Source organism: Acinonyx jubatus, chromosome D2 (genome assembly GCF_027475565.1).
Source record: "Acinonyx jubatus isolate Ajub_Pintada_27869175 chromosome D2, VMU_Ajub_asm_v1.0, whole genome shotgun sequence".
Lineage (NCBI taxonomy): Eukaryota > Metazoa > Chordata > Mammalia > Carnivora > Felidae > Acinonyx > Acinonyx jubatus.
This window is the reverse complement of record NC_069393.1, coordinates 78,227,948-78,253,023: the sequence shown is the minus strand read 5'-3', so window position 1 is coordinate 78,253,023 and position 25,076 is coordinate 78,227,948. Positions and strand designations below refer to the sequence as shown.

Below are 25,076 nucleotides of genomic sequence, written 5' to 3'. Positions count from 1 at the left end.
GGCCCTGCCCACCTTCTTGCCGAAGTCACCTGACAGCTGTTGAAAGATAAACTGAGGCATATTTAACATTTTAAGGGTTTGGGCAAAAATCAATTCGAATCAGGCAGCATTCAATTTAGCAGATAGAAAGGAGCTCTGAGGAGCTGTACAAAAGAAAAGACTTTTGCGGCAGAAGGGAGCGGGAATAAGGAAGTTAAACTGGCAAAAGAGAGGGCTGGTTGTTGCAAAGTGAGTCCTGAGGGGGGGGGTTCTGTGAACTTGGCCTACTTAGCACTGTCTTCCCTTTGTCACCCTGACCTTGGCCCAGGAAGGGACCCAACAGTGGCATCAGAGGGAACGGTAAACAGTGCCCAGGCTGCTGCTCTGTGGGCCAAGGGGGTTACTTGCTTCTCAAAGACCCTGGACAGTAGACGCTCCAGTCGTGGGGTTTCTTGTCCCACGTAGGACCTTTCTTCATGTGTACATGCAGCTGTACTTGGCTTAGAATGGGTCCTCAATACAACAACCTTGATGTTCTTAAGGTGCAATCTGCACGATAGAGGACCTAAAATAATTTAGGATGTGGTTCCAGTGGGAGGTTTTATGTTGTCACACAAGTAGTATCCAGGCACCAGCAGCGGGAATTATTTTCAGGTGGGACTCGCAACAGGAAGTGACCCCTCCCTCCCAAGAGGATTTCATGGTGCAAGAACCGCATTGGATTTAGGGTCAGACAAACCTAGAACACACCGCGTCTCTATCTTTTCTAGCTGTGTTGCCTTTGAAAAGTTGCAAGCCTTCTTTGAACCCCCATTGCCTCATCTCTAAAACTGGCAATAATCTTAGGCAATAGAGTTGTTAGAAATAAGAACGGGCACATAGAATGCTTACGCTAGCACCTAGCCCACAGCACTAAATTAATAGGAGATCTTGAACATTGACGATTGGCAAAGAGTGCAACAGTGTGTTAAAAAAAGGGTACGGATGCTGCTTCATAACTGAGCGTCTCAACAGCTATTGAGACCTCTAAAAATGTCCTCCACCTAGCCATTCTTCTTCTAGAAACCCATCCCAGGAAAGTAATGTAGGATGCAGTCAAAATTCTGTGTACAAATATGCTTTTACAGCATAACTTATAAAGTAGAAAATGGGAAGCAATATGTCACCGTCAGGCAATATGTCAGACAGACGAAGGGAAACTCTCATTTTGGATTGTTAGACATTAGAAGAATATTAATGATGTGGGGAAATGTGACAATTGATAAAAGGAAACCTGGTTTGGAATGGAGTCCAGAGGCTGGCGGAGGAGGCTCTCATCCCCCTCCTTGTCAACTGCGAATCCAACAGGAAGAGAGGCACCTCGTGGGGTGGATGCTGCTTTATTATCCAAGCAGGAGGAAGACTTTCTTTCTGCCCCAGCGACAGCCCAGCCAATGAGACGGCCGCAAAGCAGCCAGTGAAAAGTCACCAAACTTCAAACTCCCAGTTTGTTCCAATGGATTTTTGTTTATAACAGCCCTCCCAACACCCCCCCCCCCCCCAAGAAAGTTCGTCTCCTTTGTTCTCTGGACTTGCCCGTGGTTTTGTCATAGCTTGCTTGTCCTGGTTGGTAAAACTCTGCTATTCTTGAACAAAACCATTTTTGCTGGTAAAATAACCAAGGGTTCTATTTTTTTAAGGTTAACCACATCCACAACAAAACGTCAGGTGGGATACAGGATTACGGGCAGCCAGGACTTCAGAATTAACCTAAATGTTGTCTAACACTGGGGTTGGGGACAGGGCAGGCTGAAGTGCATCCTGGTTGCAGGTGGTCATGGCGCCACGATCAGAGAGTGTCCTTGGGGTAATGGAGAGAGGGAAGGGCAGGGAGAGGGGGAGCTGGGACCTGGGTCAGCCTGGAGTCTAGCCACATTGCCGAGTATCCTGGGAAAGGAAACCTGGCAGACTCTGTCCGGGGTTCCATGTCCATACTTTCCCTGTATTTTCTCACCGAATCCTCAGAGACACCCAGTTCAAACCAGCTTGAGCTAAAAAGGAATGACTGGATCATGGAACTGAAGTTTCAGTAGTGTAATTAGCTTCAGGCCCAGCGGGATGCATGGGCTGGAAGGTGTTACTGTGCCCCATCTCCCTGGATGTTATTTAGAGCAGAATCCCAGGTCTGCTGTCTCCCTCTTCATCACCCCAAAGGGCACTCTTCTGCGTTACGGCCAAGATGGGTGCCTGCAACCAACGTGTACCTCAGCCTTCGCAGCACTCTCAGCAAAGACAGATGGTTGTTTTTAACCAGAAAAATCCTGGGAAATCGTTTTTTTTAATTCAATTTTTAATTTTTTAAAATTGACATCCAAATTAGTTAGCATATCGTGCAACAATGATTTCAGGAGTGGATTCCTTAGTGCCCCGACCCATTTAGCCCATCCCCCCTCCCACACCCCCTCCAGCCACCCTCTGTTTGTTCTCCATATTTATGAGTCTCTTCTGTTTTGTCCTCCTCCCTGTTGTTATATTATTTTTGTTTCCCTTCCCTTACGTTCATCTGTTTTGTCTCTTAAAGTCCTCATAGGAGTGAAGTCCTATGATTTTTGTCTTTCTCTGACTGAGTTCACTTAGCATACTACCCTCCAGTTCCATCCACGTAGTTGCCAATGGCAAGATTTCATTCTTTTTGATTGCCGAGTAATACTCCATTGCATATATATACCATATCTTCTCTATCCATTCATCCATCGATGGACACTTGGGCTCTTTCCACATGTTGGCTATTGTTGCTAGTGCTGCCATAAACATGGGGGTGCATGTGTCCCTTCGAAACAGCACACCTGTATCCCGTGGATAAATGCCTAGTAGTGCAATTGCTGGGTCGTAGGGTAGTTCTGTTTTCAGTTTTTTGAGGAACCTCCATACTGTTTTCCAGAGTGGCTGCACCAGCTTGCATTCCCATTTTTTAAAAATCTTAAAAAAATTTTTTTAATGTTTATTTATTATTATTGAGAGACAGAGAGACCCAGAGCGTGAGCAGGGGAGGGGTAGAGAGAGGGGGAGAACAGAATCTGTGGCAGGCTCCAGGCTCTGAACTGTCAGCACAGAGCCCGACGCGGGGCTGGAACTCAAAAACCGTGAGACCGTGACCTGAGCCGAAGTCGGTCGCCTAACCAACCGAGCCACCCAGGCGCCCCCTGGGAAATCTTAATGAGCCTGGAGACCCATGCCCATCGTCAACAAGTCAGGAATGAATTTACCCCAAGAATGATGGACTCCATCTCCAGGAGGCAGAACAGAGTTGCTGGGCAGACAGTCTTGGATGCCCATCGCGAATCTTCAGTGTTATTACCTTCATTCTACAGATAGAGCCAAGGTTCAGAGAGGCTAAGTAACTTACCCAAGAACACATAGCCACTGAGGGACCAGGATCCTAACCCAGGCGGGCTGCTGCCCAAGCTCACGCTCAGAGCGATCTTTTATGCCACTTCTTAATCTGCTTGGGCTTCCGTAACAAAATGTCATAGGCTGGGGTGGAGGGTGGGGGGGGGCGGTGGTGCTTAGCCAACAGAAATCAATTTTCTCATAGTTCTGGAGGTTGGAAAGTCCCAGATCAAGCCCCACCACAGTTTGCAGGGAGAGCCTTCTTTCTGGCTTGCAGATAATACCTTCTCTCTGTGTCCTCACATGTTAGTGAGAGGTATCTCTTTCTCCCTCTCTTTTTTTTTTTAAGTGTATTTATTTTGAGCGGGGGAGGGGTAGAGAGAGAGGTTCCTCACTGTCAGCACAGAGCCTGACGTGGGGCTCGAACCCACACACCTTAAGATCATGACCCGAGCCGAAGTTGAATGCTTAACCGCCTGAGACCCCCCGGTGCCCCTCTCCCTCTCCTTATAAGAGCCACCAGTCCTACCTGATTAGATTGCTCCAACATGGCCTCATCTAACCCTAATTACCTCCTAAAGGCCCCATCTCCAAATATAGCCACCCCGGGGGTTAGGGCCTCAACCTCTGAATTTTGCTGGCCCAGTCCAGTCCCCAGCACCACCCATTAGAAAGAGGAGCCAGCCAGCAGCCCAGTCTCGAATGCAGGTGGTCACACAGAGCTCCGTCCCTGGCTCACTCCCAAACCCTCCCACCAGAATCCTAGAACCAGAGCGCCTGCAAGCAGAAGCCGGCAGAGCTGCGTGCACTAAACTGTGCGTCAATCAGGGAGCTTAGCTGAAGCAGCTGAAGTTAATTTTGCTCATTAAAGCCAAGCGGAAATGCATTAAATGCTACGGAGCAGCTCACAGGACGGGCCAGACATCTAGGTCTGGAGGCTGCGCGGCCGGGAGCACTGTTCGACGTCACTCTGCAGAGCTGTCCCGGGGCAGGCACCTGGGACGGTGGGAACGGACACCTCCACATGTGCTAGTCACCCCGATAGTGAATGGCTGGCCACTGCGGCTTGAGCCCAACCCTGGAAGCCTCTAGAACTGCCACGTGGGTACCTCTGCTGCCCCCAACCTGTCCAGACTGTGTGTCACTGGCTCCCGTGGGCACCTAATTGGCACCTTATCAAATGTCTGTTCCCCTGGATGCAAGGGAGGCGGGGAAGGCAGGGGTTTCTGGCATTTCCAGCCTCTGTAATGGGATGGGGTCTCCACCTTTCTCCAAGCTCCACGAAGTAGGGAAGGGGTATACAAGGATGGCCAAAAAGAATGACATTGATCAGAGAAGCAGAATCACTAGGAGGTTATATATATGTATGTCTACGCGTGTGTGTACGTGTGTGTGTATACATACATATATATACATATATGTGTGTATAGATACGTATATATGTCCATCTCTGGGTCTCTGGTCCCCCTGTTTTGGCCTCATCCCCCCAGTGAGAGGCTTTCCCGGGAGGGATGTGACCCGACTGGTGGCCAGCAGGATGTAGGTCAATGTGTTGGGGCTCTGTGTGCAAGCCCCTCTGTGCTCAGAGCAGGGTGGAGGAGGGCAGACCTCACGGTCAAGCGCTGACGCCCCGTGCTGGTCCAGGAACATCCGCCGGACTGTTTTCCGTGTGGTCAGTGTGGACAGCATCTCCTCCCCCTGCCCCCTAGGAGTTTTCATTCAGCTTCTTAATAAAATATGGCCAGTCCCCCTGCCCCAGAAAGTTGACTCGTTATATTTATAGCTCTTGAAAAACTCCCTGCCCAAAGCCTCAAACCCTCGACCCGGCCTCTGCCAACAGTGATCCTTTCCCAGAGCGGCTATTTCCGCCTGGCTCCGGAGGGGTGTGGTGCCCTGGGGCAGATGCAGGTCCTGGGTGATGGGCTGACAGGCTGCAGCCTCCACCCCAACAGGTTCAAGTTTGCCGGAAAGCAACTTAAAATCACTTTCGGAGAAGGAAGTGTGCCTTATTTAGGGGGAAACGGGAAGAGTCTTGCTGTTTAAGAGTCTGTTGCTTATTATGTATTTTTCATCTCCTTTTTTTTTTTTAACAGGAAGTAGAACGGGATTATCCGAAGCCTGTTTTTTTTTTTTTTCCCTACACACCAGGAGCAGAATTCAGAATAATTTTGCTCCACCAAAAGAGACACTTCTGTAAAATTCTCAGGGTGCAGAGTCCTAGCTGGCCCTGCTCCCATGAGAGAGGGCGGTGAGCAACAGAGTGTGAGTTTCTTTTTGCTGCTGTAACTAAGCGGTAGCTTAACACAACACGGATTTATTATCTTACAGGTCTGGAGGTCGGAAGTCCAAAATCAGTCTCATAGGGCTAAGGTCAAGGTGCAGGTCCTGCTGGGGGCTCCAGGGCAGAAGCCTATTCCTTGCCTGTTCCAGTATCTCAAGGCCACCTCCATTCCTTGCACTGTGGACCCTTCCTCTCTTGGCAAAGCCCGGCAGTGACCTCTGCTTCTGTCATCCCTTCTCTGACTCGGGCCTGCTGCCTCTGTCTTCCAAGGGCTTTTGTGACTCCACTGGGCCTGCCAGGTGATCCAGGATAGACTCCTGTCTTTACGTCCTTACTAATTGCATCTGTAAAGTCCCTTTTACCATGTAAAGTGGCGTAGTCGCACTTCTGGGGACTAGGATTGGACAGCTTTGGGGCCATCATTCGGCCAACCACAGCCAGCAAAGCACCTGCCTGGCTTCTCCGATTCTGCCCACCGCCCTGTGAGGCAGGAGGAGAGGGGCTGCGGGGGGGGGGGGGGGGCGCCTTTCACGGTGACTCCCAGAGGCGAATTCACTTGCCCAGGGTTGAGTAGTGAGCGTCAGAGTGTAGAGAGGGAACCAGGGCTTCCATATCCAACCCGTTTCTGCCCGCTCGCTCAAACTGGCCCAGTTGGCGGCCTCTCGGCGGGTTGGCTGAGCGCGTGGACGAGGCCTGTGGTGCCACCCACGTTCTAGACCTGCCTCCGCCCCCGCCCGAGACCGCACAGCCGGCAGGTTCCTCAACCTCGCTACAGCTCCGTCTCCTGGGGAGAAGGACAGCTCTTGTCTCAAAGGGTATTTGTGACGATAAAATATAATGCCATAAAAACAATGCTTTATCGTGTTGCCTACGCGGTAGCTGTTACTGTTACTGGTGACAATGGGGCAGGACCCCGAATCTCAGAGGCTCCAGGTCTGTGCACTGTGGTCGCAGGATACTTCGGTTCCTGCCCGCGGTGCTCAGGCTCCTACACACGCTCCGTTTTCTCTTTGTTTCTCTCTCTTAGGCAACCCTACTCATCCTTCCAGGCCTGACGTAGATGTCGCCACCTCCAGGAAGCCCTCTCTGACTGTGCCAGGTGGAACTGGCTTCTCCTTCCCGATGTTTGCACCTCCCTTGCCTCTCAGGAGGGGTGACCGTGAACGTGGGGGTGGAAGGAGCCTGGCCTGATCCTTTGCAGATCCACGTTGGAGTCCTGGGCCCATCACCTACCGGTAGGTGTTCTTGGGCTGTTGTGAACCCGATGCCTTACCTGTGACAAGAGGTCGGAAGCTTGCTTCCCAAGGTGCCGTGAGGCCTGAATGAGATCATTCCTGCAAAGCCCCCGCCGTGGGGGTCTCACACATGTTAAGTCCTCAGTAACGGGTGGCTGTTCACAAGTAAAACATGGAGAGCTCCCCGGTACTGGAGACCGTGGAACCAAAGCGCCAGCCATCTCTGCTTTGGGCTGGAATCACATCACATAAGGGCTTAGCTCCCGCACACTCGACCCTGGCTACGGCCGTCTTTGAATAGCAAGGATGGGACGGCAAATTAATGACTATGAAGCAGGGGAACTGCTTAAAACAGGGTGGTCAGTGGGAGCTGAAGATACTTACAGGGTCCTTGGCACTGTTGGGGGGCAGCAACTCAGAGGCCCTGCCCCCGTCTGTGGAGGGGAAGGTCCCTCTCAGGGCTCAGCCGGCAGGCACGTAAGCAGGTGGGGGAGGGCCCTGGTCCCTGCACATGGGGTGAATGCCCCTCATTCTGCCCGCCTTTGTGCCTTCATCACAGGGTCCTTGTGTTGACCTGCCTCTTTGCCCCCATTGTCTGGGCCCCCGGCCCCATAAGCTGAGTGCTGTCCTGAAGTTGTCTCGTGTCCATAAACGCCTTGTAAAAATCACCGGGGAACAAGACTACTTTATGTTGCTGGTGACTCCAGCCCAGGCCATTAAGTCTGTCCCGACGCAGGGTTGGGGCCTGCGGTGGCCTGGCTCACAGGCTTTGTGTAATCCCCTAATTAGGGCCCCCCGTGCGCCTGGCCCTGGTGCTGCGGGCCCCTTGGCCTGGCCCTGAGGGGCTCTGGGAGCCAGCGGACTCTGATTTATATTGTTTGATGCCTCCTACCCCTTCCCTGTGCGTTTTCTCCTTCTGTTTCTTTTCTTTTCTTCTTTTTTTTTTAATGTTTGGGGTTTTTGGTTTGTTTATTTGTTTTTTGAGAGAGAGAGAGAGAGAGAGAGCAAGCAGGGGAGGGCCAGAGAGAGGGAGAGAAAGAGAATCCCAAGCATGTTCCATGCTTATCGCGGAGCCTAACTCGGGGCTCTGTCCCACGACCCTGGGATCACGACCTGAGCTGAAATCAAGAGTCGGACACTTAACCGACTGAGCCACCCAGGCGCCCCTCTCCTCCAGTTTCTTAATTCCAGTGCCTGGAAGTGACATTCTCCTACTGGGCTCTGCTCTTCTCTCTGTTTTCCCTTCTTAGGGCTTATTCCCAGCTGGAAGCTCAAATTCATAATTCCTCGAGGAAGCACTTTGACCATGACACGGGGTGGGAGGGGAGTAGGGGAGTGTCCATGGGCGGTGCACAGGGGAGCAGGGAAGGGGGTACCCAGAGTCTCTCTTCTCTCAGGGTTGGACCCAGACACGGAGCAGAGGGCGGCTGGTGCAGAGGAAAGAGTCCTGACTGTTGCCGAGGCATAGGGTCCCGAGCTGGCCCTCTACTGTGTGACCCTGGCCATGTGCCTACCCTCTCTGAGCCTGCTTCCTTATCTGGAATTGGAGAAAATAACACAAATCTCTGTGCTTGCCTCATGGGGCTATTCTAAGGCCAGATGGGACAAGGGGTAGGGGCCGGTCTAGCTTTATGGCTTGTGACTCGTGTACAGGTGTGCAGGGCCCCGAGCTCAGAGGACCTGGTATTCGGTTTCACGCTCTCCTGTTGCCATCTTGAAATTCTTTGTCGTTTGGAACAAGGGCCGGCATTGGCATCTTGCACCGGGCCCTGCAAATTATGTAGCAGCTCCCGGCTAAGAGAAGGGTTTATGGCCTGCACGGTGCTCTCCAGACAGAAGGCCCGGGGTAGCCGTAGCAAGAGCAGAGTGAGCCAGGGGGCACTAGCCAGAAACCAGGTCTGAGCAGTAACGTCATAGTGGGTATGGGGGGGTGTGGACAACCTAGGGCCGTGGGGGCCATTGCTAGAGCTTTGGCTCCACCCAGAGAAATAGGAAGGCACCGGAAGGTTTGAACAGAAGAACGGCATTATCTGACCTTCAGTACAGAAAGATCAACTTTGGGGCGCCTGGGCGACTCAGCCCATTAACTGTCTGGCTCTTGGTTTCGGCTCAGGTCATGATCTCATGGTACATGAGTTTGAGCCCTACATCGGGCTCTGCACTGACAGTGTGGAGCCTGCTTGGGATTCTCTCTCTCTCTCTCTCTCTCTCTCTCTCTCTCTCTCTCTCCCTCTCTCTCTCTCTCTGCCCCTCCCCTGTTTGTGCTCTCTCTCTCTCAAAATAAATAAAACATAAAAAAAAAAAAAAAAAAAAAGGGAGATCAACTTGGCTGGTGTGTTGGGAAAAGACTCCAAGGGTAGAAAGAGGAGAGGCGCTGGAGGCTGATGAGGAACCAGCAGAAATGGTAGCGACTCGGACCCACCTGGGGGGCAGTGGCGCTGGAGGGAAGGGGAGGGATTCTGGAATGTTCTCAAGGGGGAGCCATTGGGACTCGCGACGTGTCAGATGTCATCCAGGGCTTCCGGCCTAAAGACCAACAGGGCAGAGGTGTCGTCCACGGGGCTGGGAGAGGCCGTGGGGCAGGGGCGCGGGTTGGATTTAGGGAGGCTGGGTGTGATTGTTCTGGCAGAAAATGTCCAAAGGGAGCTGCCGGCAATTTGTCCCGTCTGCACCCCCACGCCCCTCACCCGTTGTCTCCCCCTCCCTCCCGTCCTTGAACCACGGCTGGTCTTGTAACCTGCGTGGACCAGTGGAGCGGGGGCAACCCAGCTGCCATGTGGTAAGGAAGCCGAGTGGGGCGACCGGAGGAGCCCCGTGGAGGGCGGTGAGGGTGACAGGCGGCTCGTACCTACCAGACACGTGGGGGAGGCCCTCTTCTAGTGCCGGCCGAGCTCCCGGAGGAACGTGGCCACCGGGCGGCTCCGGCCGGCACACGGCGCAGCAGAACCGCCCAGGTGAGCCCAGCCCGGACTCCTGACCCCACGGCGTCATGAGAAATGACGAATCGCTCTTCGGGGTCACTAAGTGTTGGGGCTGTTTGCCACACAGCAAGAGACGACGCGCACAGATCTCTGTCGGACATCCAGGCAGAAACACGTCGTGTGGGCAGCGGGATGCGTGAGCCTGGGCTCAGGAGAGAGATCCCGTCTGGAGACACTGATCTGGGCATCTCGGACCCAGGTGGCGTTGGTCCTGAGACTGGATGCGATGAGCACGGTCGAGTGTGCAGAGGACGAGGGACCGAACCCCGGGGCCCCGGGGTCTTTACGTGGCCAGGACGGGGAGGAGGGGCTGGCGAGGGGACATAGCGGCTGTGCTGGGGGTCAGGCCCCCCACCAGCACCGGCCAGACCTTCCCCCCACTCTCTGCTGGTGCCATTCCTTCCGACACCACGTCCCCTTGTGCCCGTCCCATGAGAACACGAGCTCATTCAGCTGCGCGTGCCCGCTGTCCTGGGCCCCCCCCATTCCCCTCGTCTCTGAGACGGGGTCCTAGCAGGCCTCATGCCTCCTCACTCCGTCTCAGCCCCGGGCTCGCGGAAAGTTCTGCATCTGCGTGCTCCTCTGGGACCGCGGGACCTCCCTCCGCCCCTCAGGGACAGCCGTGGCCGCCAGGTCCCCAAAGCAGGCGGGGGCCACCTCTCATTGTCCGAACACACCCTCCCGCGGCTGGCTGAGCGCACAGAGCTGGGCACGGGCAGGGAGCCCAGAGTTTTGGCCTCGTGTGCGTGGAAGCAGATGGGAGACCGAAGGGTAGCCAGTCGAGGGAGAGCGGTTGGGACAGAGAGAACATTCTAGGAGAGGCCCCGAGGTCAGAGGGGAAGAAGGGGACGAGGAGGAAGGCAGGGGCTGGCGGCAGGGCTGGTGGACGTGAGGCTGGAGGGCAGGTGGGGCGGGCAGGTGGGAGCCATCGGCCTCATCAGCCCTGGGGTCCTCGCGGCGTTACACAAATGCCCCAGACGAGGACCCTTTTGAGAAAACATCGCATCACGCTTGGTGTCCTGAGGGTGATTAAAGACAGGGAACATTAGTACTTTTTGCAACATTAAATGGTGCAAATAGACTAGTGCTTAAAGGGAGAAGTTTTATTTGCCCGAAGATTCCAAGATGTGCTCAGCTCAGCTCACTCCATATGTTGGTGAAGCAGGTCTACACCGCCACCAGATGCCTGCCCGGAGCCCACTGCTGTCAAAGGCTTTGGTGTCCTTTTGCTCAGTTGCTGTGTCTGTGAGATTGGTTTGTTGCTACTTATGTGTGGTCACTGCCCCTTCCCTGCTTTTCTCCCACCTCCCTCTCTCCCTTCCTCCCTTCCTTCCTCCCCCTCCTCTTCCTTCCCTCCTCCCCCTTCCCCTCCCGCCCTCCCTTCGTCTCTTCCTTCTTTCCTTCCTTCCTTCCTTCCTTCCTTCCTTCCTTCCTTCCTTCCTTCCTCCCTTCCTTCCTCCTCCTCCTTTCTTCCCCCTCCCCCTTCCCATCCTTCCCTCCCTCTCTCCCTCCCTCCCTTCCTTCCTTCCTTGCCTCCCCCCTTCCTCCCTCCCTCCCTTCCTTCCTCCTCCTCCTCCTCTTCCTTCCCCCCTCCCCCTTCCCATCCTTCCCTCCCTCTCTCCCTCCCTCCCTTCCTTCCTTCCTTCCCTCCCCCCTTCCTCCCTCCCTCCCTTCCTTCCTCCTCCTCCTCCTCTTCCTTCCCCCCTCCCCCTTCCCATCCTTCCCTCCCTCTCTCCCTCCCTCCCTCCCTTCTTTCCTTCCTTCCTTCCTTCCTTGCTTCCTTCCTTCCTTCCTCCCTCTCTCCCTTCCTTCCTTCCTTCCATTCATCCCTCCCTTCCTCCACAGATTCCACAAGGTCCTCAGCACCTGTGCTGTGGGGGAGGGATGCCAACCCTGTCCTAAGACCCTCACCATTCACACTGTCACCCTCAAAAAGGTAATAACAGCAGGGAAGGCAAACGAATGCCACCCCCACAGCATCTCCTTTCACGAGCATCTTCCTGCTGCTGCTGCCTGGCCTTCGTGTCTGTCCCTCCCTGCCCAAGCACCCTTGGGAATCCCTGACGTAGTGGACCGTCACCGGCTCTCCTCCTCTACGGTTATCAGGGCCAGGATCTAATTAATGAGAACTAACAGTCAGCAGTTATTCCGACAGCAGCCGAGACTGTGGCTGTCACAGGGCGTTATCTGGGCCATCTTTCCTGGATCCCAGGGCCCGGACCCCAGAGGTGCTGGCGCTGTCCCGCGCACGTGGTAAGTCCTGGAACAAAACCGGCCACCCGCTGCACTTAGATTTTATTCTCTTTATCACCCACCCCTGCCCATCCCCATGCTCCCTCCTCCCAGGAACACCCACCTTAGTGAAGTTAATTTACTAGAGTTTAGTCCTTCCAACCCGTTGTCAATGCATTACGCATTTATTAAGATATAAGTGACTCCCTGAAAAGGATATAGTGCCATTTTGTGTGTGCTTGAAAATCTACTTAGACACTATTGGCCCATAAATCCCATTTTGAGTTCGGTCCTTGTTATATGTAAATCTGGTTCAATATATCTGATGGCTGCATGGGATTTTCTTTTTTCTTCCCTCCCTCCCTCCCTTCCTTTCTTTTTCTTTCTTTCTCCCTTCCTTCCTTCCCTCCCCCCCCCGCCTCCCCTCCCACTTTCTTTCTTTCATAGGCTTCATGCCCAGCGCCAAACCCAATGTGGGGCTTGAACTCAGGACCCCAAGATCAAGACCTGACCTGAGATCAAGAGTCGGATGCTCAACTGACCGAGCCACCCAGGGGCACCCAGGTGCCCCAGGAGTTTTCACTTTGTGAGTGTACGTATAATTTAGAGTGAAGGTGTGTGTCCCCACAAAACACAGGTGTTGCACTAACCCTGGAGGGGAATGTATTAGGAGGTGGGGCCTTCGGGAGGTCACGAGGTCATGAGGGTGAAGCCCCTGCACGTGGGATTAGTGCTCTTATAAAAGAAGCTCCCGAGAGCCCCCTTTTTCTTCTGTCCTCTGAGGACCCAGTGAGAAGATGGCTATCTAAGAATCAGGAAGCAGTCCTCATTGGACACTGAATCTGCAGGGACCTTGATCTTGGAGTTGCAGCCTCCAGAGCTGTGAAAATAAAAGTCTGTTGTTTACGAGCCTTCCAGTCTCTGGTATTCGGTTACAGTTGGCCACACTGGACAAAGACAACACACACACACACACACACACACACACACACACACACACACCCATTCCGGAGTGATGGGACCTTACACTTACTCTTTGTGCCTCCAATCATGCTGTGCTGTGCTCCCTTCCCTGTGCCCCTGGTGGGGACACACCTGCAGGAGACACACCCCAGTGTCTGGGGGTGTGTGTGTGCACATGCTTAGGGGCACTCCGGCATGGCTGTGTGCAATCCTGCGGCGGTCTGCCCTCCCGGCCGGGTGGGGAGCCCTGTTGCTGCGAGCTCACAGCTGCCCTTGCTCCTGTCTGACCTTCTGGGTCCTGTGGGTCATCATTTGGCTGGCAGGTGGCGTCTCCATCAGGTTCCCCTCTCTGGTGACTGGAGGGCTGATGCTGTCACTCTGGGGTTAGGCTCCCGGCTCTCCCCACTGCCAATCTCCGTTCACACCTTTGCCCCTTTGCCAGAGGGGCTGACCCTCTTTCATTTGCTGATTTGTAGGATTAACTTGTACAATTTGCATGGTAATTCCTCATCGGTTTAGGCTAGGCGGGAGGAACAACTTCTTCCCATCTGTCACTCCTCTGCTCTCCCCCCCACCCCCACCCCCTCAGTTTGGGGACTTCTTTATCCAGTGGAAATCTTTAACTTTGGTGAAGTTGTATCTGTTGTTTTTCTCCTCCTAGTTTGTTCTTCTGTTCAAGATATTCTTCCCAGCTTTGAGACCATAAAGCTTTTTCTCTTTTCTTCTATTGGCTTTATGATTTAACTTACATAATTTAGTTCTCAAACTATGTGTGTGGTTGTAATATACTATCATGTGATATTATAGAGGTATATAATAGTTTTCATTTTATATTTTTGTCTCTAAGGGAAGGTTTTTTGTTTATTTGTTTGTTTTTTGGTTTTTGGTTTTTTTTAATAAGCTCCACGCCCAACGTGGGGCTTGAACTCATGGCCCTGAGATCAAGAGTCACATGCTCTACTGACCGAACCAGCCACGCACCCCTCATAGTCTTCTCTTTATGTACCATATGAAGACTTTCCCAATACCACTGACAGTTGCATCTAAAGAGCTTTAGTGTTTTTGTTAATTTTCCTTCTTTATAACCTGCATCGAGAATCTGAAGGATCTGTTTCCGAAGGAAGTAAATATCCAGGGAAAATACTTTTCTTTGCACCTCCTTGTGTTTCTTGCTTTCCTGATGCTAATTTGTTGGAGTTGGATGGCGATTGTTCATCTTGGGTACTTTGCCTCACCTGCCCTTTGAAGGGCAGCTCATCTGCCCTTTGAAGCAGTCTGGGTATTTGCTTGCCTAATTCAGGGTACGGATTTCAAGAGTCTGCTTTTCATTTTGAACTTGCTTCTTTCAAGTCCTCTTCCACGCAGGAAAAGTCTGAATTGCATAAGCACTTGATGTGCGTTCAACATTGAAAAATATTGTGAGCGTCTGTTGAAATTATTAAAACACACTGCAGTACCCAGATTAACGACTGTCAAATAATTTGTAGGTTGTAAACGAGGTCATTGAGTCACGGCATGGGTGAAATGCTGGGCCTCATTTGGAGTCCAGTCTGAACATCGAAGGAGCCTGCATCTGTCTCACAGAGTTAGCTAATAATACCCCCAGCCTGATTTCTTAAATAATTCATTTTTCCTGCCTAAGTTGTGATGCCACTGACACCACTGTGGTGTGATTTGGGAATTTCTGTTCTGTTTCTTTGATCATCTGATCTGTTCCCTTGCCCAAACCGCATTCATGAATCTTTATTTTTCATATGAATTTTCATGTCATCTCGTAAAGTTCCTGAAAATGTATTGCTGATCTTGATGGGGTTTTGGGGTGATGGTGGGGTTCGGAGCTGACGGCCAAGAGAGAATTCTTGAAGATATCTTTGGTGCAAAAAGGTGATTTTATTAAAGCACGGGGATAGGACCCGTGGGCAGAAAGAGCTGCGCTGGGGTTGTGGCGGGGAACTGATCGTATACCCTCAGGTTGGGAGGGGTTAGGGATAGAAGAAGTCTCTAAGGTATTTCGGAAGCAAGGTTTCCAGGACGCTGAGGGGGTAGCTGTTAGGAAAACGCCATTTATTACATTTAGCGAAACCTCAGTCATGAGATGTTTCAGATGTATATCAGGACCCATAAGCTTGGAGGATGATTGGGGGAGTTGAGATAAAAGAAGTTTCCATAGGAATTTTTATATGTTGAAGTAGATTCACAGGATCCTGGGGGGTAATGTTAAGCCAAGATTCCCTTTTGCCCCCAGCAAAGTGTCCTCATCGAGGCAGCTGAGCTCCTAGAGGGAGGTCACTCTGCCTGTTTCAAGGACTCGTCACTGGGCTGTAGGCAGTCAGGGAATTTCATTTTTCATTTGCCTTAGTTTCCCACATCACCATGGCAAGCACTTAAACCCCCTTACATCTTGATGAAGGTGATATTAGGGCTCCAGGAAACGGAGTCTATAGGTTTCTGGAGATTAGGCTGTGAATAAGATTGCCTTTTTCTTGCAGTCTAGTGAGTTCTCCATAAGTGGAAGGAGACTCCCGTCCTGCAGGGCTGTGATCTGTATGTCAGCCATCTGCATTCTTTCCTTTCCCGTGTTCTGGGGCAGCCAGGAGTGTCCGAGGAGTATCACACATATCCCACCTGGCGTGTGTGCGTGTGTGTGTGTAGTGTGTGTGTGTGTGTGTGTGTGCGCGTGCGATGTTAGCCTGTTCTTTGCCCTCAGCTCGCCCCACGCTCCCGCATCACCGTGACTTTGATTGGATTGTTTTAAATTTACAGGCGAGCTTGAGGAACGTTGACCTTGGCAATGTTAAGCTCTGCTGTCCGTGAATAGGGCATACTTCCCCATTTTCTCACACGTTGTTTTGTGCCTTTACTAGATACGACATTTTCTCCCTAGAGATCCTGTGCATTCTCTAATAGGCTAATTCTTGGCTGCATTATATTTTTGGTTGTCATGATAAATGCTGTTATATTTTTGGCTACTTTTTTTTCTTTTTCTTTTTTTTTTTTTTAATTTTTTTTTCAACGTTTATTTATTTTTGGGACAGAGAGAGACAGAGCATGAATGGGGGAGGGGCAGAGAGAGAGGGAGACACAGAATCGGAAACAGGCTCCAGGCTCTGAGCCATCAGCCCAGAGCCCGACACGGGGCTCGAACTCCCGGACCGCGAGATCGTGACCTGGCGGAAGTCGGACGCTTAACCGACTGTGCCACCCAGGCGCCCCTGGCTACTTTTTTTTCAACCAGTGTTCGCTGGAACAGGGCAACCCTGCTGCTTTTGATGTGTTGATTGTGTCTCTGGCTCCCGGTGGTTCTAATAGCCTGTCTGTTGGTTCTCTTGGGTTTTACTTTTTTTTATGGCTATTGATCTGTGCAGCTTTTCTCTTTCCTCTTGAGCCAATTTTGGTACTTTATATATATATATATATATATATATATATATATATATATATATATTTCCAGAAACATATCCGTTTAATGCATTTTCAGGCCTTGGCTTATGGTTGTGATAATATCCTTTAAATGTTAATTGACAGCCGTTTGTTATATCTGAGTTGTTCCTTGTTTCCAATTTATGTCTTACACATTCGTATTTTGATTGCGTTCATTACCTCTCTTTTGGTCTCGATTTTATTGAATTCTGCTCTATCTCTTTACTTAGGTCTTTCTTGTTGCCTTGAGTTTTTTGAGGGTTTTGAGTCTTTCTTGTGTGGAGTGCTTTCTAATTAATATATTAACGGCTTTGAATTTTCCTCTAAGAACAACTTTAGCCATGATCCAGGACATTTTACACGTAGTATGTTCATTATGTGGCTTTTTGGGGGTACTTTAGGTGATTCTGCATTCTAAATGATTATTTCCCATATTATTATTATTTTTTTAATGTTTATTTATTTTTGAGACAGAGAGAGACAGAGCATGAATGGGGGAGGGGCAGAGAGAGAGAGAGAGGGAGACACAGAATCCGAAGCAGGCTCCAGGCTCTGAGCTGTCAGCACAGAGCCCGACGTGGGGCTCGAACTCACAGACTGCGAGATCGTGACCTGAACTGAAGTCCGAAGCTCAACCGACTGAGCCACCCAGGCACCCCAATTATTTCCCATGTTCTTAACTCTAACTTTTATTTTTTATTTTATATTTTTATTTTAAAGCTTATTTATTTATTTTGAGAGAGAGAGAGCATGCATGCATGTGAGAGCACATGTGTGAGCGGGGGAGGGACAGAGAGAGAGGGAGAGAGAGAATTCCAAGCAGGCTCCACGATGCGGGGCTTGAACTCACGAACCGTGAGATCATGACCTGAGCTGAAATCAAGAGTCGGACACTTACCGACTGGGCAACCCAGGTGCCCCTAAACTGATGGTCTTTTAAACTTTCAGATTTTATTTATTTATTTATTTATTTATTTATTTAATTTTAATTTTTTAAAAAATTTATGTTTATTTATTTTTGAGAGAAAGACAGAGTGTGAGCAGGGGAGGGGCAGAGAGAGAGGGAGACACAGAATCAGAACCAGGCTCCAGGCTCCGAGCTGTCAGCACAGAGCCCGACGTGGGGCTCAAACTCACGGACCGGGAGATCATGACCTGAACCAAAGTCGGACGGTTAACCGACTGAGCCACCCAGGTGCCCCTAAACTTTCAGAGTTTAAAAAAGAGTTATCCTTGACTTGAAAATAACCTGCTAGAGGCATAACCGACCCAGAGGTAAGCATGGCCAGGAGAGGTGGCGGGAGGCAGGGTGTAATGGTGTCATGGGAGCCCCTGAATCCCGACAGTAAAGTCACCTCCCCACATGAATCCAGTTTGTGGAGGGTTTCTGTTACTTGCAGCGGAAAATTGTCACCGTCTGGGGTCGGGGAAAGGCTGCAGATCACTGAGTCTGTCCGTGCCTGGGCCATCAGTCAGGTCAGGTTCAGGGTCAGACTGGGTGGATACCTCCACTGGCGGCCGGGAGGCTGGAGGGCCATAGGTCTCCAGGGTGAAGGTCATCTGAGGAGGACATAAGTGTCAATAACAACGACGACAGCAGCAAACAACTCTTGCTGAGGCTAGTTCTGTGCCAGCCACTGTTGTAAGCACTTTACAGGTATTACCACACGTAGCCTTCACGACTGTCCGCGCTGTAGGTGCTATTATCCTCAGGTGCAGAGGCCGAGGCCCAGAGAGGTTACAAGAGTTGCCCGACATGATCAGCTAGCAAGGAATAGAGCTGGGATCAAACCCAGGGGTCCGAGCCAGGGGCCCTGGATCCGCTGTGCTGTTCTGCTTCTTGCAAAGGGGCGGAGCAAAGCCTCAACACAGAGTAGGGGCTCCCTCTGGTGCTCCTAGGAGGAGTCCAGGTCTTTGGTTGTCCCTTCCCGGTCCCCCTAGCAGAGGCTGACACTTGGATTCCTAGCTGGACGGAGTGGTTTCCTCTCGAGGAAGCTGGATGTTTTCTACTTATTTGGCGATGAAAGAAGTGGGAAGGAACTCCTGATCCTTGACACATCTCAGGCTGGTCGGGAACCCTGCTTGTCTCAGAAAGCCTAACCCAAACTGGCTCCGGCAAAAGAGATTTTATTGGCCCTCTGCTGTGTCGGGATCAGTGTGATCCAGGGCTCAAATGATACAACCAGGGCCTAACTTCTCTCTCTCCATTTCTTGGCTCTGCTTCCTTGGTGTTGACATAATTTCAGGCAGAGGCTCTCCTCATGGGCACAGAAAGGCTGCCTTGGTTCCATCCATCTTTATTTGTGTCCAGTGGGAAAACCCCAGTCTCTTCTAATATGCTTTCTTTTTTTTTTTCTTTTAAATCCTTATTTTTGAGAGAGAGAGAGAGAGAGAGAGAGAGAGAGACAGAGTGTGAGCAAGGGAGGAACAGAGAGAGAAGGAGACACAGAATCCAAAGCGGGCTCCAGGCTCTGGGCTGTCAGCACAGAAGCCGACGTGGGGCTCGAACTCACGAACTGTGAGATCATCACCTGAGCCGAAGTGGGACGCTTAACCGACTGAGCCACCCAGGCGCCTCTGTTCGAATATGCTTTCTTAAGAAGAAGGGGCCTCACTGATTTTGATTGGCTTGGGCACCCATTCCTGAACCAATTGTCGAGTTCAGGAAAAAATGGAATTTGCTGATTGGCTTGTGAAAATAAGCCCCACCCCTGGATCAGGAGAAGACCAGGAAGGTGTCCTCGCTCCAGCAGGTCTAGTTAATGACTAATGAATGTCCGTGAACACAACGCGTTGTCAGCGTGCTTTGGTTTACATGCGCATTTCCAAGCATAGGAGTTGTAGTTTTGAGTTGGTGCGGCTGTTTATTTGGTTTGCTTACAGTCCTTGTTTTTGCTCCTTTATTCTTTAGGCTGCCAAACCGTTTTGAGCCAGGATTTAGGTGGGAGGGCAACACAAACCAGATGTGATGAAGATAGATGAGATATAAACTGGTGTTTGCTTTCTTGCATTTCCTTCCCTCCTCTGCTCTAAGATGGTCTCAGGCAGCTGTGTTCTCTTGCCTCGGGCCGCTTGTTGCCTGAAGGCCGTGCCTGTTCCTGACCTTTTGTTCAGCTCACTGAGTGACTGTGGGGGGCTTCCCAGAGAGAGGCCCGGCCTGAGGGGCTGGGAAGGAGAGACCTCTCTACCCAGGGGCACTGTGCTGTGTGTCCTGCATTTGCCCTCTCTGCCCCTCGCACCTGCTCTGGGCCCCTGGAAGGGGACCCTGGGGGATGGCCTCAGGGCTCTCCTGGCCCTTGGGTTCCAGTTTGTTTGGCCTCTGGGAGGCCCCGGCGGAAGATATGGGAGGAAGGAGAGAGAGGTGTGTGGTTGTTCCCAGGCTCGCTCTCTCTGGGGCCTCTGGGGGCGGGCGGTGTCTCAGCTTCTGTTCAGCAGCCCCCTTCCCAGTCGCGGTGGCAGGTTCTGGAAAGCACGCCCTCCCCTCGCCCCTCCGGTAGGCCTGAGTTCTATACTGGTTTCTCTACACTTGGCCCACGTCTTTGTAAATGGCCTCTTTATTAGCCTTGCCCAAGTCACCCCATCTGAGGGGCCACTGTCAGGCCCCTGACTGATGCAGGGATGGCACGTGGGGTCCTGACATGCCCGCAGTGTCCTGAGAGGGGGCCGGGTCTTGGGGGGTGATTGAGTAGTACCCTGGTCACCAGGCGCCCAGGCCGGGCGAAGATGCCCCCCATTGCCCCACTCAGCACAGGGACACGTGAACTTCCTGCCCCTGAGGGAACTGTGCTAGACTTGGAACCCACAGTGGGGACCGTGGGTCCTGGTGGCCTGTCTCCCACATGTTCTCCTCTAAGTAACCTCCTGGGGCCTCTGCAGGACGCTTCGGTAGATACAGATAGGGTTGTCAGAAAGAATGAAGGGCACCCAGTGAAATATGAATTTCAGATAAACCATGAGTATTATTTTAGTATATCTCAAGTATTTCTTGAGATATATTTATAGTAACAATTATTTATTTATCTGGGCATCAGATATTTTTAAATATATGTTTTTTAAATATTTATTTTTGAGAGAGAGACAGCACGAGCTGGGGGAGGGGCAGAGAGAGAGAGGGAGACAGAGGATCAGAAGAACTCTGTGTGGACAGCAGAGAGCCCCATCCGGGGCTCAAACTCACGAACCACGAGATCATGGCCTGAGCCGAGGCCCAACGCTCAGCAGACTGAGCCACCCAGGTGCCCCTGATATTTTTATTTGTTAAGTCTAGCAACCCTGGTCAGAGAGGGGTCTCTGATAATGGCAGAGTGAATTTGCCGTTAGCCCAGAGGGATGGGCACACAGGGTCAGAGTTTAGTCGCCTTTGAAAAATATAAAGTATCTTTTCTTGGTGCCTCCTTCAGGGGGGTAAAGTCCTTGCTGAACTGAGTACAGCAGAGCTGCCTGGTAGAAGCGGGATGTGGGGGTGACGTTAGGTGTTCTTCCCTTCCCTCCCAGGGGGTCCCTGAAGAATCTCCGGGGCCGACTCCCAGGAGGACCTCCGAGAAGGATGCCAACAAGCCACGTCCGCCTTCCACGTGAGGAAGTCAAGCTGTCAATTACTTTGTGATATTTTGTCCTATCGTTTCCAGAACATTTTTCTCCCTGATTTCCGAAGTGACACAGTCTCATTACTGACAACCGGCAAATACCGAGAAAGATAGTGAAGAAATAACAAACTGGGGCGCCTGGGTGGCTCAGTCAGTTGAGCGGCCGAGTTCGGCTCAGGTCATGATCTTGCAGTTCGTGGGTTCGAGCCCTGGGTCGGGCTCTGAGCTGACCGCTCGGAGCCTGGAGCCTGCTTCCGATTCCGTGGCTCCGTCTCTCTCTGCCCCTCCCCTGCGCGCACTCTGTCTCTCTCAAAGATAAATAACCATTAAAAAAATATTAAAAGAAAGAAGAAATGACAAACGGTTCGTGACCCGCCATTCGGAGATAGCTGCCACCAGCTTTTTGCACATGGCCTTCCGTTTCATTTCCACACATTTATACATGTATGGGTTATATTTTGAAGATAAAAATGGCATCCTGCTCTACGCACTATTTTATCATTTGCTTTTTCACTTAGTAATAGAGGGGGGAATACTTTCCCATTATCCCAATCATTAAGTTTATGGCTACATCATATTCCATCTTATTAATGGGCCACAATAGGTCAATTAGTTTAATTTCCTCAGTCAAACCGAAGATTCTGGTAGAATTAGTTAAGGCACTCATTCATCCCGCGTGCACGCATCGAATGCCTACAATGTGCCGTGGGGAGGGTCCGACGTCCCCGGGCTGATCGCTGGCCCCCGTGTGCCCGCGCCCCGGACAGGTGCCCTCCGCGCCCCGAGGTGCACGTGGAGCTTGGTTACCAACATCGGCTCCTAACCCCTGGAGGCGTTTTCGGCAAAGCCTTGGCCTTTTGAACTCGCTTGTAAACAGTTGGGGGCAATAATGAGAGAGATGAGCCGCCTTCTTCCTCTATGTGATTTTAGAACACCATAAAAACTTCACCGTAAAAAAAATTAATAAAAAGCAACACGATGACTCATCCACCACCACCAGAGTCGGCACCTCCGACTCTGAGCTGCCTCCCCTGAGAAAATAAAATATGCTTCTAATTAGCTGAGCTTTTAAAAGGAAAGCTGAGCGCTGGGCTTTTTAAGGCTGTTTGGGGTGGGGAACGGGTGGGCCGTCCCGTGTTCCTGGGCCATTAAAGCGCACAGGGGCCTGTCGTGGGGAGGGCCCAGAGGGACACAACACCGTCCTGCCCGCTGACCCCCTACTTGTCAACCTCATGGACCTGATGGGTGCCCTGAGATCCTAATTCCTTCCTACCTCCCTTCTGTCTCACCTACGAGAGCTTCCTCTAAGCCTTTGTCCCCTTTGTTTGACCTCCCCGCCCCCGTCCTTCCTGCCTTGCCTTCCAGAAGAGGCCAGGACTGGGGGATCAGGAGGGAGCTTCCCACTGGGGAACCCTGGGGGATGGGAGCCCGAGAAACCTCACCTGAGGAGTGAGGTGGCTGAGCCCCACCCATTAGCGGTGTCGCACTGCCCCCGGGGACCCCCAATTCCCAGAGTGCTCTGGGCTCACGGCACTCGTGGCGGAGTGGGTTCCGCGAGCCCAGGCACCTTCAGCGCCCTGTGCCGCAGTGTTGGGGGGTGCGGGGGTCTGGGTATTCCCTTTACTGGCTCGGGGCTGGCTCCAGTTGTGTTTGGGTTAGCACAGCTGGGGAGAGCCCAGAACAACAGCAGGGGAGCTAGGTGGGAGGACACCGTGGGATCCAAGGCCTGCTCCCTCCCTCTCTCCCTCAGCCGGTGGATTAGATTCCTTCCACTGTCTTCAGCTCCTCTTAGATAATTGGCCTGCCTCAGCAGAGCTCGGAGTGTAGGGAAAAGGACTCTGTTTTCCTTCCTGGGGCTGGAGGCAGTGGGTGGGAGATGCGTGGGCTGGCGGCCGGCCTGCTTTCTCCAGGCTGCAGGGCACCTGCGGGGCCTTGGACCACAGCTGGGGATGCGGTGGGGAGACGAGGCCCTGCTGCTCTGGGGGCACCGGTGATGGCCGGTCCCTGCCGGGTGAGGCCTGCGGGCCTCCTCTGCTCCCGGCCCCTGCCTCGGCTGGTCTCCGGGGTGGGCACGTAGTTTGAAGCCCAGAGGAACCGTCCCAGTGGGCTGGGTGTCGGGAAGGCCTTCGTCCTGCGCCCCTCAACCCATGTGTATGGTTGGAGGGTGGCTGTGTAGCACAGGAAGGTGTCGTCAAAGATAAAAGTTAGAGCTTATGAACTTCTCACCGCAAATAGGAACGCTGGGGTGGTTCTGCCCACCAGGGGAAGACAGGTGCCAGTCCCGGGGTGGAGGATGTCGTGAGATCCTGACAGGTGGGGGTGGGGGCAGAGCCACAGGTCAAAGCGGCTGATGGTGGCGTGTGTGAGGAAGCGGCCAGTGGGAAACTAACTTCGGGGCCCCCCAGGTGGCTCAGTCGGTTGAGCGTCTGACTCTGGATTTCGGCTCAGGTCATGATCCTGAGGTCGTGGGATCGAGTCGTGTGTCGGGCTCTGTGCTGACAGCCTGCTTGGGATTCTCTCCCTCCCTCTCTCCCTTCTCCTTCTTCTTCTTCTTCTTCCTCTTCTTTTTAAGTTTATTTATTTATTTTGAGAGAGGGAGAACACAAGCAGGGGAGGGACAGAGAGAGGGAAAGAGAAAATCCCAAGCAGACTCTACACTATTAGCAAGATCCCGATGTGGGGCTCGAACTCATGAACTGTGAGATCCCGACCCGAGCCGAAATCAAGACTCAGACGCTTAACTGGCCGAGCCGTCCAGGCGCCAAACCCCCACCCGCACCCCCCCCCCCCCCCGGCTCGCGCTGTCTCTCTCTCTCAAATAAATAAATACATACATACATGCATACATTAATAAATTAATAAAAAGAGATGGCCTTTAAACTTTGTCGTAACCTCAGTTTGGGCAGCAAAGAGGATAGTGTTAAAGAAGGGCTGTCTGATGTGTGAAGGCTCACGGCAGGTACGGGGGAACTGGACTCTGTCGCAAGGGTGTCTCACTCCACACCCAGCCAGTGCTGGAAAACCTTGATATAAATAGCCATTAAAGCAGAGCGTGCGTGTTTGCTGTAGTCTCGCTTTCCAGATGCATTTGAAATGCGGTTCGATTTAGGAAAAAAAAAAACAAAAACTTGACTGATGACGTTTCCAGAACACGTCTGTGGGGTTGAGTGAGATCTCTCTTTCTCTCTGTCTCTCTCATCTAGCCACCTATCCATCCATCCCGCCAGCTACCTAGATCTCTACAAACATCTCTCTGTAAAAAAAAAACCCTGTAGATACAACAGAGCACCAGGGAGCCTCAGCGAGCGGGTGTGTGTGGGTATTTGGACAAGAGTATGTCCATCCGGGCGCTTACTGCTGCATAATGGCAGCTCGCGGTGAGGACCAGCTGAGGGTTCTGAGGCCACCCTGGGTCACACAGCAGGTGGCCTGGCAAGGGCAAGGTCCTCCCGGGTGGAGGCTCTCAGGCTGTCCTTGGCTGGTGAGCCTGAGGCTTTGGCCAGGCACTGCCTCCCTTTCTGGCCTGCTTTTGGGGATTGAGATGAGGAGGCAGATGGAGAAATCTCTGTGGGGGTTGGCAGTGGGGGGTCTGAGCCCCCCTCCTCCTGAGGACGCCTGGGGAGACCTGTCATCGTCAGGCCCAGAGCGGGGCCGCCAGCTGTGGGGCCCATGGGGTCTGAGGCCCAGAGGCGGAGCTCGAGACAGCAGGGCTCCCAAAGCCGTGACGACGCGGGGAGTCTGCCCAGGGAGAGGACAGACTCAGCAGTGGGTCAAGATGGGCACGAGGGAGCCCCAACATTTAAGGGGCAGCGCTGGGGAGGCGGCCAAAGAGATGAGGAAGGAGCAGCTGGTGGGGGAAGGGATGACGTGTGTACCAAGGCCTGGAAACCTAGGAGGAGTCATTTCCAGAACTCAGGGCAGTGAGTGATGGCAAACGGTGAACGGAAGTCATTCTGATCATTTTGTGGGGGTGCTTGGGACCAACTAGCAAGGGGCTCTGCAGTGGCCCAGGACCCCTGAGCTTCTGCCT

The 25,076-nt window shown here is 52.3% G+C and overlaps 1 long non-coding RNA gene across 3 annotated transcripts; it reads left to right on the top strand.

Moving 5' to 3' along the window:
* Positions 1 to 3,651: 3,651 nt before the first annotated feature.
* LOC128312658 (uncharacterized) lies at positions 3,652 to 12,978 on the top strand. 3 transcript variants are annotated; one of them, XR_008292220.1, is made up of 5 exons: positions 3,652 to 5,928; positions 6,657 to 6,864; positions 11,691 to 12,098; positions 12,525 to 12,663; positions 12,861 to 12,978. It is a non-coding gene; the product is annotated as an uncharacterized LOC128312658 (long non-coding RNA). The 3 variants fall into 3 exon arrangements; XR_008292219.1 differs by having other exon boundaries at positions 11,691 to 11,781; positions 12,001 to 12,098; positions 12,525 to 12,961; XR_008292218.1 differs by having other exon boundaries at positions 12,525 to 12,961.
* Positions 12,979 to 25,076: the final 12,098 nt, after the last annotated feature.